Source organism: Ictidomys tridecemlineatus, unplaced genomic scaffold (assembly GCF_052094955.1).
Source record: "Ictidomys tridecemlineatus isolate mIctTri1 unplaced genomic scaffold, mIctTri1.hap1 Scaffold_87, whole genome shotgun sequence".
Taxonomy (NCBI): domain Eukaryota; kingdom Metazoa; phylum Chordata; class Mammalia; order Rodentia; family Sciuridae; genus Ictidomys; species Ictidomys tridecemlineatus.
The window spans coordinates 661,632-677,831 of NW_027526114.1; the positions used below are offsets into that span (position 1 = coordinate 661,632).

The window sequence follows — 16,200 nt, forward strand, 5'->3', positions numbered from 1 at the left end:
CGGATAACAAGGAATGTTTTCCTCTGGGAAAGGGAATTTGGTAGCTCTGACCCATGTCAATCTGTGAATATTTAGACCTGTAGTGACTTTTTAACATTTTTCATAAAAATCTGTTATTTACAGTGTGTCATATGTTGTTAATACTCCTTGCCTTAAGTTCCCCAGCAAATCTTTTTCATGCCTTCTGAGAAAGTAGACAATTGATAGATTATCCAAGGAATGGAAAAAAACGTGAATGGGTTATTTCCACAGTCCCTGAGAGCTGGCATTGTAAGACTCATCCTATCCCCAGTAACATTTTCATACAATAAATGTGAACACTTTTGAAGCCTTTTTATAAAGATACAATTTGGGAATGATATTAAGATAAGGAAAAGCTGTTAATTGATTTCTTAGATTAACATGTCTTCCCTTTTCTCTTTTCTGTTCAGTGGCCTCGTTCCTGCCGCGGCCTCGTTCCTGCTGGAAAACTTTGAAAACTTATCACTTAGAAAACTTCATGAAGATGGCCAGTGATAAGCAAATGTCTGATGATGATGACAGCCCCAGCACCAGCACTGGCAGTTCAGATTCAGACCAGCAAGTCCCTGCTGCTCCAGAGCCTGAAGATCATGAAGAAAGAACCTTCTGCCACCCAGTGGAAGAAGAGCACCAAACTCTCTCAAAACCGCTGGTAAGTCATCCACTAGTGCTAAAAGGTAACATTGTCAGGTTGTCTTTCAAGCAATTAGATGCTTCCTTTTGTTTCCTTTTGTGAGTTATACTCTTGAGTGAAATTAGCATGTGTCCACGTGGGTGTCAGTCCAGGCATCTGTGGTGGCAGCTTCATAAAAGGAAATGTGTCACTTTTCATGAAAGGAAATGATCAAAAAAGTTTATATTTGCTAAAAAATGTTGAATGTCAGGCCTTGGTTTTTTTTGAAAGCAGATTTTAAATTTGCTTAGTTTTACAAACAAGTCTTTAAATCCTGCATAATAGGTATATTTTTTTGTAGTTATAGTTATCCCTCCTTGTTCTTGTGAGAACAAATAAAACTGAAAAGTAGCCATTAACAATCTCAGGTGTCACTTTGCTGTTAAAACTTTGCACATCTTTAAAACTCGTGGATGTTCTTGACATAGCAGTGAAAATGAACAGCAGGAAAAAACATTTTGTTGGTTGTAAGTGAAAGATTATTTGTTTTCCTGCTGACTTTTATTTTCTATGATGGCAAAAAAAAAAAAATCCATCAATGGGACACCATCAGTGATAGTGGTTGTATTGAGTGGAACTCTTGTATCAAACATAAAATGTACCTATAGCATTACCTAATGTTGATGTTTTGTTGTTTTTCATTGATCACAACTAAAAGAAAAAGAAAATATAAAAACTTATCAATTATTGTATTTTATAGCGATTCATGTTCTTATTTTTGTATACATTTTTACCGTCATTGCACCATTAACCAAACACTAATGAACTTGAGAATATTACATTGAATAGCAGCAGTCTTTGAAATAATTTAAAATTCTTCTCAGTGTGTTGTAATCTTATGGAGAGAACATTAAACAACTTTTGAAAACATTTTAAATTTCAAGAAAATCAGAGAAATGCTCTTTTTCCCCTTACCTCAAGGCCCTCTTTCCTCCAAGAGTATGAAATTTAAATTTACGTGCTGTACCTAAGATCAGAGAAAAGAAATGGTTAAGATTGCTAAAATAGTCCTTGGAAGTTTTTCATTGGTAAAGGTATTTGTAAATTTTAAACTTTTTTTTAAACAGATAAAATATTGACAAAACTATTAATGTACTCTTGCAATAGCTTTCTAAATTTTACCACAGTAAAAGTGGATTGAAGTCATTGTCAAAAATATTCTAGTGCTTTTTCTCCTTCCATTTTGTCTCATTTGCATATAAGCTTGAAAAGAGAATTTCTTTGGTAAGAAGAGTTTTAAAATAGATTTTATATCCTTTTGTTGAGTAGTAATGGAGAACTTTCTCAAATCAGGTGTAAATGACTTATCTATTTACAGTAGCAAGTGAGAAAAAATCTGCAATTTTCTGTTAAGGAGTTTGGGTTATGCCTCTGAGAACAAAGAGGAAGCAGCCATGTTAGCATTACTGAAGGCAAAACCAGCCTTGCATTTACCTGCATGATGGTAGAGGGCATTCTGATTTTCTGGTTATTCTGTAGACTGTCTCAAATCTTTTTTGTCTGTTCTCATTTCACTAATGGAATTCAGAAGGATTTAGCTGAAGTAACCCTTAATTCTCTCCTAACTGCAGGTAAGAAACAAATTTTGTTGTTTTGATTTCTAAATTGTGGAACAATATCAGGAGATGAATGTATTATCCTTGTATGTATGTGCAGCAGAAGAGGCTAGCTAGCTATGTTTGCTTCCTTAAAGCTTTGCAAATGCTTTAAACAAAAGTTGCCTAGGTGAATTAAATTAGGAGAAAAATACTATTAGCATGTATCATATATTCTGTACTTATGAATATAGTGATCTCGTGCTTCTTGCTGAGATTTGTTTGAGTAGTGTTGATTTTTCTGTTGTTTTTCTGTGGAATATATTTATTCACAAGTATTTTGTAGAAACCTGTAAAGTTTTAAGTTTTAAAGTTAGTGCTTGTGTGCAATCTGAATTGATTTTCCAAATTTAGAAATTGTTAAATATGGTGTTACAAAATGTAAAAGCATTAAAAAGGAGTATAGTTGTATCTGTTTGATTTATTCAGTAACTTGCCTAAAGGAAAAATTTTATGTGCTAAGCTATGGTTGTAGTTGTTATTTTCTAGAAAACACATTGTTGGAATTATTTACATTTTAAGCAAATATCCTAATGACTTGGAAAAATTCTTAGCAGTAAATTAATTGGAATTGTGAGAAGAATCAAATTCAGTGGAACTCAGAATTTAAGATTGGTTGACAAATTGTATTAAAAGTAGCTGATTGATTTTTTTATTTGTGTCTTATATAGTGTTTTGTTTATTTTTGAATGGTGACTGTGTGGTTGACAAAATTTATCAAATTTAGAGAGCAATATTATAAATAAATTGCATAGAAGTATGTGCTCAAGAATGAGAGGGGAAGGGATGCTATAATTAAGGAAGTGTTATGATTTGATATAAAAATATTTTGGTGTTTAACCTGTGTTTTTGCTACAAATTGTGTTTGCTCATGTTGATCAGCACCATCTCTGAAGTCTACTTGAGACATAATACGGAATAATCCATTTGCTATTTATTGTGTTAACCAGATCCCCAGATAAAGGGGATCTGATCCTGATTTATCTAGTGAATTAACAGTTTTGCTTATATTTGTAGTCGCAGCTATTTCAGCTTAAAAAGGAGACATGAATGTGAACTAATTATAAACAGAGTGATATTTCACATCTCAAAGTATTACTTAAAAAGTATACTGCTCAATAGTGTAGCCACTAGCCACATTCTGACTATGGACCAGGATGTTGTGGTTAGTTGAAAATGTGATATGCAGTAAGTGTGAAATGCATACTGGATTTTGAAAACTTAGTACAATTTGTAAAAGAATAAATATTTTAAAGATATTTATTACATGTTGAAATAATATTTGGCATGTTTAGTGTTTTAAAAATTGTATTTTTATCATTTTAGCATAGTTATTAGCAAATTCAAAATTACGTGTGTAACTTGCATTATAATTTTGTTGAACAGTATTGCTTTAGAGAAGAAGTAAATCAGTATTTCTTTTAGCCTTCTAAATGGTGTGTCAAATCTGTACCATTTAGGAGGTCAAGTTAAATTTGTTCTGTGGAAGAATCACTTAACTTTCAGAGTATATTCTGATAATTTCCATTATGAAAGATGTAAAGATCTGTCAATTTAAAACTCACATGTCTTAAAGTTGCATGTCAGGTCAAACTTTTTTAAGGGTTTCTGTTGATTTTCTGCAAATGGCTTAAACCAGTGTATGAATATACATCTAGAGAACATAGTAGACATATTGAATGCTTTCAGAGCAGTAATGTACTGGTACATTTGGTAAAGGAATGTACTTTAAGTGTTTAACCCAGGACTGTTTCCACAAGGTCACAGGATTATTTTAGATGGAGTAAAATCTTTCTGGGAAATAGAAAGTAAGTTTCACTTATCGCATATTTTCTCTCTTTATATACCAGATTTCATTTAAGTTCATGAAATAATGCTTAACATTTAGTGATTTAACTAGTGAAGCAGTAAAACTTTGGGCTTGCTTGTGCACAGTATCATGGAATACTTATATCTATTTTCTTTTGTCACAGTCTTTGGTGACTGTTGGCTATTGAAAAGGACATCTTTTAACTTCTCTTGTTCTTTAATATCTGAGTTTCTTTGTGGCTGTGTAAGTGATTCAGGAAAAAAAAAACAAATGTAAAATACAAGTTTCTTAGGAAATTAGAAGTTGTTTCTTACTACTTTGGGGAGAGACTTTTTTCCATATACCTCATATGTAAAATAATGCAGATGCTTTTGTGTGTCTTTGGTTTCTTCTGGGTAGAAGGCTACTTCTTGTAATTTTGATAGAAAAGCCTAAATTTGTATTGTGTTTTTGCTTTCATGCCAGAAAATGCAATAGATTTTGGTATTATATTTCTTTTAACTCATAGCTGCATAAATGAGAATTTTAGCTTTATGGTGGTTGTATTATTTAGATTTGTTAATTTATGTTGTAATTAAAAATGGGATTCCACAGTCATAAGTACATCTATAATTTGTGGGTTAATATTGCATGAGACCTTTGAAACCTTATGCTTGCTACTTCCAGGTACAATTATTTAATTATGGCTTTTGGTAAGGTGTGGTGTGTGTGTGTGTGTGTGTGTGTGTGTGTGTAAACTTGTCAAAGTATGTGACAGTGTTAATTATCCCTCAGGGAAGAAATGTTAATTGTATCTGGGTACATTCAGGAAAATGTTGAATGAGATATAGGAAAACTAGAATTACTTGTACTAGGGAGATTTGTCTTAAACCCCATCTTTTGTTTTAATTAATAAGTTATTCTTTAGTTACATAATTAGGTCTAATATACACATCCAGGATGGCCTTTGGGTAGATATCATTGTCAAATTAAATGCAGGACTTTAAAAGTGTTTGATTATATGTCAATAGGAATACTTCTTTTTCTTTTAGTAAAAAAAGGTTGATAAAGATTTAAATGGTATTTTAGGTTTTAAGTATTGAAGGCCTGTGGGCCAATGCATTTTAAACACAGGGAAATAATATATGTTTTTTTGGTTTACGTTTATACTTTTTATATTCTATATTTTAGATTAGGGTATAAAAATCAATTCACCAGTAAGGGGGAAGGGAAATTATTATGAACATCCCTTTGTTTTACAGAAACTTATGGACGATAGTTGTTTAGTAATGTGTTGACATTTATGTTCTATTTTTCAAAGGATGTGCTTCCTTTTCCACTTACAGTCAGCACTTGTGTAAACAGCAAAAGTTTAGAAAGGTGCTGGATTTCTAAGTTAATCTTGAATTTCTTTTCCTGTATAGAGGGTACAAACATGTACTCCTAAATATTAATGGGTTTGGACTGAATCTATGTTAAAGAAGATATTCAAGAGTAATTGTAAATCGTTTTTGGTTGAGGAGAAGGCCTTATGGGGGGGTAGATATTACAGCTTCAAGTTTATATTAATCATATGTTGACTATCAAAACCTGAAATCAGCTACAATGATACTTGTAAATATTATAATACTTGCAAATTTTGTTAACTTCACTTTTTAAAAGAAAGAAAAAGTAGCAGCATAAGTTCTAAGTCAGATGTTGGCAATTTGCACATAAGAGTAATTTTCTGAGGATAAACTGTGTTTCTGATGGTTGCCATATCTCTCACTATCGTCCAGTGTAGATTAGAACTTTGCTAATTAAAGGGTGATCTTCAGACTAGCAACATCTGTATCACAGGTGTGATTGTTAAAACTCAGTATGTTGTTTTCCCCTAACCAGAAGTACTGAGTCCGAATCTGAATTGAGTAAGATTGCTAACTGAATTGTATGTCTATTGAGGTTGGAAAAATCCCGCTACTGAAGGAAGACTGTTCAGATCCATGCTGTGCCACTATTGGCATGCCACTTTATAATCCTGCTACTGAAGCAAGACTGTTCAGATCCATGCTGTGCCACTATTGGCATGCCACTTTATATAAGTTATGGGATATTTTTGTTATTCAGTTTCCCAAGTTGTAAAATGAAGATTAAGTTGATCTCCCAATTGTATAATTTTTATGAGGATGAAATGAATTTGTTGAAAGTTTTGTTAACCACATAAATTGGATCCCTAAAGTGGATACAGCATGATAAAAGTAGGTGAGACAGTTTAGCAGCATGCCCACACTCTTGCTGGTGTTTGCTCCAGTGTATCCACATCCTACTTATAGGAATAATTGCATCTTAATTCATCATCTAATTATTCAGTATATATCAAGCAGTTTGTTTTTAATGTGAATAAAAGCAGGATTTTAAAAACTTGAGTTAAAACAGAAAATTAGCCTAAAAGTGTTGATCATAGATGAACAAATACTCAATCCCTTCCAAAAAAATATCTATAAACTTAATGATACTTAAAAAGAATGCCTTGGGGCTGGGGCTGTAGCTTAGTGGCAGAATGCTTGCCTAGCATGTGTGAGGCACTGGGTTTGATCCTGAGCATCACATAAAAAAACATAACATATATGCATTCTGTACATCTACAACTACAAAAAAAATGTTTTAAAAAGTATTTATAAGAATACTATGACTATGACTGCCCAGTAAAGTATAAAAAAATTTTTTTAGATAGTTGTATTAGTTAATGTTTTCCCCTCTTTAAATATCCCATTTTAAGAGTTTGTGATTTTATTCAGAACACAGTAATTTCAATATTTGTAAAATTTACACTCATAATAGTATAGTTTGCCAATTACTTCAACATAATGTAGTGTAATTCCAGGCAAAACAGTGAGTTGGAATTCGAAAAACATATTAAATAACTCATATTCTTTACTTTTTTCATAATTGTGATATTTAATATTAATCACTTAAAAATTATTTAGCTATCATTTCTATTTGCTTATAGAAAGTAGTTGATAATTATGGTAATCCTAATTGTGTCTCCCATATATGCCAGTGGAGCAGAAGGACTCAGTTACCTTTGAATAACTCAAAACATTTATCCAAAGGAGTGATTGATTGAAAATAATATCTCCCCCACATAAGGTCACATTTTTATTAGCTGTCTATTATGTTCAATGACGATAATGTAAGGAGAAAGTGGGTGAAAACCTTGGGTACTTTTTAAAAACCTAAATGGTTATTTCAAAGCAACATGAAGCAAATTGTTAATTTTCTTTCTGCAAGTAAATGATTGGTACCTTATTCTCTCCTTGAATGTGTTGCTGTAACAAAATGTAGATTATGTTTAATTATGAGGAAAATCAACAAGTCTTGCTTAGAGTACAAGAGCATTCAGATTGAGAAAACTGAATGGGAAAACTTTATCTTCCATTCTTCTCTTTTCTATAAATATGATATAACAAAACCACTTGTAGATCTATTAGATCTACAGGCATATAAAGTGATGATTTTTTCTTTCCGTATTTCTTTAGACAATAATTGTATTTGGCGGGGCTGGGCTTGTGGCTCAGTGATACAGTGTTTGCCTAGCATGTGCGATGCCCTGTGTTCAATCCTAAACACCACATAAAAATAAATAAATAAAATTAAGCTATGTGTCCAACTACAACTAAACATTAAATTAAAAAAAGAATTGTGTTTGGGCATTTTATTAGAATTTAAAAGATGAAATATCTTTAAACATTTAATGTTTTTTTGCATCTTGATCACAGAAGTTTTTGCCTCTACCCCATATTCATAATCTAGGAGATAGTTGACAATACCTGGAGACATTTTGCTTTTCAAAACTTGGGGGAAAAGGCTCTAGTACAACAAAGAATTGTCTCCCTTCAGGAGATCTTACTGAAATAAAACATGTATATGTTTCTGTTATGTTTTACTAGGAATATTGAAGTAACTTGTGACTACATAATGCACGTCACCTTTGTATTTTCTTAGTGATGAAAATAAAAACCAAATGAAGAACATGGCTTTCTCTCCAGTGTGTAATTTAATGTCAAAATCTAATATAATGTAATCATCACTTTCTGCAATCATAGAAAGTAATGTAATTGCCTCTTCGGTAAAAGATGGGAAGAGAGTATCAATATCAAATTTGGAGAAATGGTAAGAGTAAGGGAAGCATCTAGAAGAGATGGGAAGGCTCACTCTCTAACCACAAATTCTGCACACCTCTAGTTTTCCACCTCCTACCACATATCAGGCTTTCTAAAACTTTAATTTTTATTTTTTGCCTTAGATAACTAAAAATTATTCCAAAATTATGTAAAATAAATGTAATTTTCCATTACTAAACTTTTGTTTTCCATAACACATTAAAGGGAAAATTAAATAATAAAAACAGACATAATAAATTCTTGTTTGATATAATCATTTAAATATCTTTTTTAGACAGCAGTAATTCAAACAAAATACTTCCCTTACTTAAAATGTAACATTTTATATTAATGAATCAGGAGGCTAAAACACTAAAATTGTCAGACTTAGTAAATCCTTCAAATATTTCATCTATAGAGGCACAGTGCACACTTAGTGTAAATTATAAAAGGTTTTTTTTAAATATATAAATTCCAGGTCAAAATATATCAAATCAAACATATATCAACTTTGCTTCTCAATTTACTTCTCAATTTACCTCTCAATGTAATCATATTTTGTTGACTCTAAATAACATCGTCTGGTAACTGATAGTGACATTAAAATTTGTATCATCTTTCTGCTAAAATATAGTAAGCTCTACTCTGAACCCCTCATTCATAGGTCTTACATCTGTTATCCCATCGTCAGCAATAAAGCCAATGAGATTATTCTAAAATGTAAACGTCCCCATGTTATTCCTGTCTTTGCTTATTAAAGGAGCAAGCAATGTACTCTCTAATTTCTCTTTTGCCTATTTTCCCTTTGATATAGAAATATATTATGCATTTCAATCAAATTAAAATCTTTCAGTTCCCTTAACTGTCTAATATATTTCTAGTTAGACAAATGATGATGCACCTCCTGAAATCCTATTTTCTTTTCACAGACCTCTCAGTCTCACTCTGCTCCATCTGTAAATATCCAACTCCTCTTTGGGATCCTTATAAAATCTCCCTTTTGTGGACATACACTTTATACAGTCAACTTGATGACTTGATGCTTCCCGTCAGTTCTATTTTGGAAATATTTGCAAAACTGCATTTATTACCTCATATCACAGTTATTCATTCACATCACTATTTCCATTTGCTGACTATGAAAGAAAACCTTTCTGGTTTTGGCATCCGCCTTGGCAGCAGCAGTCGGAGAAGACAGCCTGGAAGACCTCCTCTTGGGCTTTTACTTAGCCTCACATTCTTCAGAGCTGACCTTCCTCTGGAGCTTCCTGGCTGAGAGCACAAGGCTCACACAGGTGCTGCAGGCAGTGGCTCTCGGGAACCTTCTGAAACTGTGTTGTCTGGCCACTGCTGCTGTTCCCACCACATGAGTTGCTGCGACACACCAAGTATTCAATTATTTTAATGCAGTTTTTACCATAATTGAGACATAACTATAGGCAATTTTAAATCTCTAAATTTTGTGATTTTAGTTTTTACAAACCTTATAAAAATCAAATCCTTACTCTTATGTTTTGTTTATTCTGCTTTCTAAATAAGTTCTCATTTTGTCATTATTGCCAGTGCTTACAACCCTCCTTTCTCTTATCTCTAGCCTAGAGAACGGTGACCTGCCCCTAGTTGCTCTTCCTGTCATGAGCCTCTCTCAAGTGTGCCATTCTCCCCTCTCACAAGCATTAGTTTCTAAAATAAACATTTAACCATGTCATACCCACAAAAGTGAGAAAGTATTCTATTATTTATACAATAAACTCAATATTTATTCATATGTCCCCCAGCTCTTCCAAGCATGATCACAAATAGTCTTCCAAATTCCCCGTAGGAACAAACTCAGCCCCACTAATACTTGTTCACATAATTCCTTTGCTTCACACAATTCCTACCTCTTCTGATTTTTATTGCTTCTCTGTCTCTATTTATGGTTAACATTTGATAACATAGCCTCCATTGCCTCTAGCTCTTTAAGCTTCACCTTGAATTTTCTTTTTTCATGCCCCAAAGAATTTCTGCTGCTCCATCATTGCTTTCCCATCCTAATAGAAGTGAGAGCTTATTAATCTAATATCCATATACTTTTTCAAAAGCTTTAATTATAACATTAAGTGTGCTTTGTCTCAGTTTTTACAAATAGATATCTTCTCCATTATGATGCAAATTCTTTTAAGATTGGTATCATATTGTATCATTTTTTATATCATCAACATCTAGTATATAAAAGGAAAAGTGAAAGAATAATCTTAATATAAAATATATCTAAAGTTTCTAGTTACTGTGTATTATATCCAATATTCAGAGCTATAATATTAGTTCTATATTTTGTGACAAGGAACTTCTTACAATAATTCTACAGTGCAAGTGGACACAAACTTTAAAGCCCAAATGAAAGCCCCACACCACTTACTTTCCCCAGTAATAAATGCTACTTTGGGATTATGCTAATAAAATCTAACCTTCCATTAGATACATGATTTCTGACTATTCTTTAATAAATTACCTCTTAAATAGAATAAAAAAGACAACAATGTTCTATTACAAAAATGTGTTTCATATTTGATGTTAGAGTACAACACATTAGTTTTCTAAGTTAGATTCAATAAAGATAAGGAGCTTAAAGTTATCTGGACAGAAGAAGAGAAAGGAATCAGTCATCAGTTAGAATGAAAGAAAGCCCATGATTGCACTTGAAAGGGTGTTAGCAGAAGCTGTCCAATAAATTCACAGAAGATGCTTCTGCTTTAATAAATTGTTGTGCTATCAGCCAGGCACGGTGGTGCACAACTGTAATCCCAGTGGCTTAGAGGCTCATGAGTTCAAAGCCAGCCTCAGCAACAGCAGGGTGCTAAGCAACTCAGTGAGACCATCTCTAAATAAGAATACAAAATATGAGGGCTGGGGTTGTGGCTTATAATATAGTGTTTGCCTAGCATGTGTGAGGCACTGTGTTTTATTCTCAGCACCACATATAAATAAATAATAAATAAAGGTCCATCAACAACTAAAAAATATCTAAAAAAATGCAAAATAGAGTTGGGATGTGGCTCAGTAGTCCAGGGCCTCTGAGTTCAATCACTGGTACGAAAACAAACAAACTGTTGTACTATCAAATCCTTTTGTAGCACTTGAGCTTCACTTTCTCTACTTGTGCTGACAGATCAAGGTTTTGTTTGTCCCAAATCTATAATTTGGTGCCAATTGTCTGTTTATCTTCTGAGCATGAAAGGGAAATCTCAGCCTTGAAAAAATTTTTATTATTAATGTTATTATTATTGGCCTGGTAAGAACAACAATAGTGCTTTTATGAAGCATAAGAAAATTTAGGGTTCTAAGACTTTATTCTGGAAAAAAAAAAGTAATTTTATAAATATTATTTCATGTTCAAAGTATATTCATATACAGCCTTACATTTTCAAATGACCAAAGAATGAGGAACACTTAAAAATAATGTGTTTCACTATTCACATAGGTGGTAATAAAGTTGTAGCTTAAATTTTAGCATTAGTACTCATTCTCTAATTTTGTGTTATTTCTATTTATTGTCAAACATCTAACAATACTTTAGGAATCCCAGCTTGCTGAAGTTGTCCACGCTTGCTTCGGCAATTAGCTGGTAGTGATCCCCAGGTCTGCAGGCTAACGGCAAGCAGCAGTCAGACCACTTCACGATCTGGGAGGAAGCAGGTGAGGCGGGAGGATGGAAAAGAAAAGTTGAGCTTTTTCATTTCTAAAATGACCAGACACCACATTCTTCCCTTTAGGCTCCTCACCACTAAATTACAGTCAGGTTTAGCAAATTACTAGACATTGTATTTTATTAACATTAGCGTTTTGCAAATATTCTCATTTCTACCAGACAACAGTGCTTGCTTACAAAACATGAATATAGCTTTCTCCTTTAAAAAGTAACTGAGGTCTCAGCTGCTTTCAGGAACTGAAAGGGAAGGACCATTCCCAGAGTATGAAAAAACTGTCCTTTAGTGACTGGGCATAGGTGATAACAGCCAGTCCACAGCACCCAGAGGTTTAACATGCAACCTGTCGACCGGCTCTTCTCCAAGTGTGGCCCAAGGCCAAGTGCAATAGAACTACCTGGGAACATGCCAGAACCTGCAGTTCCTGACCAAGGCTCCCTACCTGCTTTAGACTCCGGAGTTGATGCTCAACAATCGGGATTGTTCAACAGGCCACCCCATGATTCCTGCAGCATATACACATGGGAATGACCATCAGGCCCTCCACAGACAGTTCACATTCCCAACACAAGTGTTTCCAAAAGAATCTGGCACTGGGCGATGAAATACCTACAATCTCTCTGAGGGTTTCCAGTGAAGAGAGTGCCTGTTGGAGGGAGGGGCCGGCCCTGAGTCAAACCCCACCCACCTGCCCGGAGACAAGCCTCAGCACTTCCCACCCCCCTCCTTTGTAAAACAACATCAATACCTACCATCTCATAGGCTTCTAGTGTTCCTGAGATTAAGCAGCATACACAAGGCCGCCAAGCTTGGGGCTGAGGGAAGTGCTCAGTCAATGAACGCTGCTTCTGTTAGTGATCACCTGGCTCCAAAGGCCCTAGTGAGCATCCTAGTCTCCTTCTAAGATGCCAAGAATGATCCCCTACTCTCCAAAATCATCTTGTCAGGGATATACTGCCCCAAATTCATAACCAGAGATGGATCATTGTGAGTTCCATTTTTCAAGGTGAGTGGGCTATGATTTTAGAACTCCTAATGAAAACTAGAAAAAAATGTTGGATTAAATGAATAAAATATCACCTTAAAAGTACTGAAGGACTGTCCAGATAATGCCAGACCAAACGCTAGGATAAATTCCAACCTCCAGAAATGAGAGGGACTCCCACAACTCAAGCCCCATCTGCCCTGAGAGGACCTACTACCCAGGAAACTTGGGCTCCAAAAGTCGAGGCCCAGCTGGCTTGAGGAAAGGCGCAGAGAGCCGCGGGACAGAACTGAGAGCACAGAAATAAAATCACCTACGTGTGACAGCTGATTTTAGACAAGGGCACCAAGATGATTCAGTGGGAAAAGAAGTAACAAAGCTGCTGGTACAACAGGATATCCAACTGTAGAGGAACGAAGATGGGCCTATCTCACACCATGGATGGAAAACTAATAAACCAGATGAAAGACCTCAATTTAGGAGCTAAAACTAAGGACATTATCAAAAAAAGTGAAAAACATACAAAAATAGGAAAAAATATTTGTGAGTCGCCTAAGAATTCCTACAACCCAACAATAAAAAGACAATCTAATTTTAAAATGGCAAAGGACTTGAACTGACATTTCTCCAAAGCAAGTACACAAATGCCAATAAGCACATGAAAAGATGCTCCAGTGTCATTAACGAAATGCAAACCAAAACCACAATGAGACATCACCTTCAAACCACCAGTGTGAATATAAGAAAAAAATCACATAAACCATAAGAAGTGCCGAGGATGAGAAGCGAGAACTCTGACCCACTGATAGTGGAAAGGTCAAGTGGTGCAGCAGTTGGGAAGGGTGGGAGTTCCTGAAAAGGTTAGATGCAGAATGACTACAAGATCCAGCAATTTCCTCCCTCCAAGTGTATATCTAAGAGATTAAAAAACATGCCCACACAAAAACACTTGTGCATAGATGTTCTCAGCTGCATTATCTCTAATAGCAAAAGCAGAAGCAATCCAAAGGTCCTTCCACAGGTGAGGAGATAAACCAAATGCACAAAGCATGCTATGGACTATCAGGCAGCCATGGAAAGAATGAAGCCCTCACACCTCTACAGTACGAAGGCACCTGGAGTATACCATGCCAAGAAGCCCGTAACTAGAGGTCACATAGGAGTCTGCTTACACAGAACATTTAAACAGGCAAATCTATAGTTAGAAAGCAGGTGAGTGGTTGCAGGGGCAGGGACTGACTGCTGATGGGCACATGATTTTTTTTTGGGGGGGGGTGGTAATGAAAATGTTCTGAAATTAGATATTGGTGATGGTTGCACAACCTTGTGAGTATACCCAAAACTACCTCCAGCCCAGGCACACCATCTGATATATAGGAGGTATTCAATAAATCTTGAACTAATGGATGAGGCCTCGGCTGGACACATGACCCAAGGGAATATGTTGAAACAAAAGTTGTGTGTAAGTGGGCTGGGGTCATGGCTCAGTGGTAGAGTGTTCGCCTAGCATGCATGAGGCACTGGGTTTAATACTAAGCACCACATAAAAATAAAATGAAGATACTGTGTCAACCTAAAATTTAAAAAAATATATTAAAAATAAAAAGGTTTGTATAAGTACTCTGTGTCATCAATTCTTACAAAAGGGGACTGCTAACATAATTGAGAATGGAGCTGAATCTGCCTTCACCTTTGGTATTTATTACTGCACCTGGCAAAATAACTAGATTTGTTAATGAACAAATAAGTGAAAATATGAATACGTGAATGCTACATTTTTAAAGCTGAATTCTTTTGCTGGAGGTCTATAGAAGGACTGCAAATCAAAACCATTTGAGATATGCAGAATTTAAAAAGATATCATCACAAATGTGAGAGAAGTAGGATCCCATCAGATTCAAAAGTTTTTCTTAGTTATATTTTTTAGGTATATTCTTCTTATTTTATATTTAATATCTTAGGACCCTGTGAAAGTCAAATGAGTTCAGAATTGTGTGAAATATACATGCATAGGTTCATAAGAGCCCCTCGAAAGGCAAAATCCCATCGAGCAATCAACCTGAATAGGAGCTGCAGGCTTGATGAGAAGACAGTGAGCTACGAGATCAACCCTTCTTCAAGGTATTAAGCCCAGCTTATAAAAGGAAGCTCCACACCACAGCCAGGGTTGTCAAAAGAAAGGCTGTAGGTATCTCTAGCACCTTTGTGCAAGACCCACCAAACTCTCCAGCCATAAGTAAAACAAGTGAACTGAAAAGCGGCAGTCTGCCTCAGTGCACAGACGTCTTTCACCCCAGAAAGTTAAGAGTCAGGTAACCAACTCAGAAAGTAGGTGAAGGGAGATGATAACTGGGCAGAGATGCTAACTACGTCCCAATACCTAGTCTTCCCTTCTCCCTGCCTGGTGGTAACAGACCTGTGCGTGTCCCTGAGGGAATGCATTTGCTATCCTCCCCTGCAGCTAAGTGCCCAAGGGCACCCTATGACTAAGTTCTAGGCAATCTGGTGGGAACAGAAGTGGCATGAGAAATTTCTGGATAACAATTTCAAAGAGGAAGTTGGTTGTCTTCCACTTTCTCTCTTCCCCTATTCTGCAGGCTACCATGTGGATGAAGGTGTTACTTGTGGAGTAGCAGGAGAGGGCAGGAGCCAGCCTCCACCTCAAGAAGCTGTCTATCAATCACCAGGACAGCAGAGCAACAAGGCAAAGGAAACCCAGCCCTTGGATCAACATTCAGAGCAGAACCACTCTAAGAGAGAAATTAACTTCTAGTTTGCTTGAGCCACTGTAGTTTTGGATTTCTTTGTTATAGTACCTTAGCCTGAACCCCACATAATATGGTAACTTTGTTTCTTAAGATATTGCATGTCACTTTACCCCATAAGTAATTAAAAAATTAAAATATAGCAGTTAGGGGCTGGGAGGCGTAGCTCAATGGTACAGCATGTGCTGCTCAGCATGCTCAAGGCCCTAGGTTCAATCCCCAGCACCAAAATCAAAAACAAAACAAAACAAAAAAAATAACAGCAGTTATATATATTTTTGTGTCAAAAAGAATCTGTCCATATTTGATATTATATGTAATTATAATATTTTGGAAATCCTAGCTTTGGTTTTAAATTAAAATCTAGTAAGATTGATAAGTAATATTAAAATATATTATTTTTCTAATATATTAAAATATATAAGAAAAACTTACCATATTTATACACTTAATAACACATAAGAGTTACGTAAGTGTTCAGAAAGGTGGTGTTTACTCATCCAGTAAACTTACATATCTAAAAAGAAGCTGAGGGAAGGGA

The 16,200-nt window shown here is 35.1% G+C and overlaps 1 long non-coding RNA gene across 4 annotated transcripts; it reads right to left on the reverse strand.

Moving 5' to 3' along the window:
- Positions 1–318: 318 nt before the first annotated feature.
- LOC144374764 (uncharacterized) lies at positions 319–15,502 on the reverse strand. Of its 4 annotated transcripts, none has more exons than XR_013434073.1 (4): positions 9,312–15,502; positions 1,610–1,661; positions 1,309–1,345; positions 319–823 (listed from the first exon to the last, which is right to left on the reverse strand). It is a non-coding gene; the product is annotated as an uncharacterized LOC144374764 (long non-coding RNA). The 4 variants fall into 4 exon arrangements; XR_013434074.1 differs by having other exon boundaries at positions 319–1,345; positions 9,312–9,594; positions 10,104–13,615; XR_013434075.1 differs by having other exon boundaries at positions 319–1,345; positions 9,312–9,594; positions 11,775–13,614.
- Between the last annotated feature and the right edge of the window lie 698 nt (positions 15,503–16,200).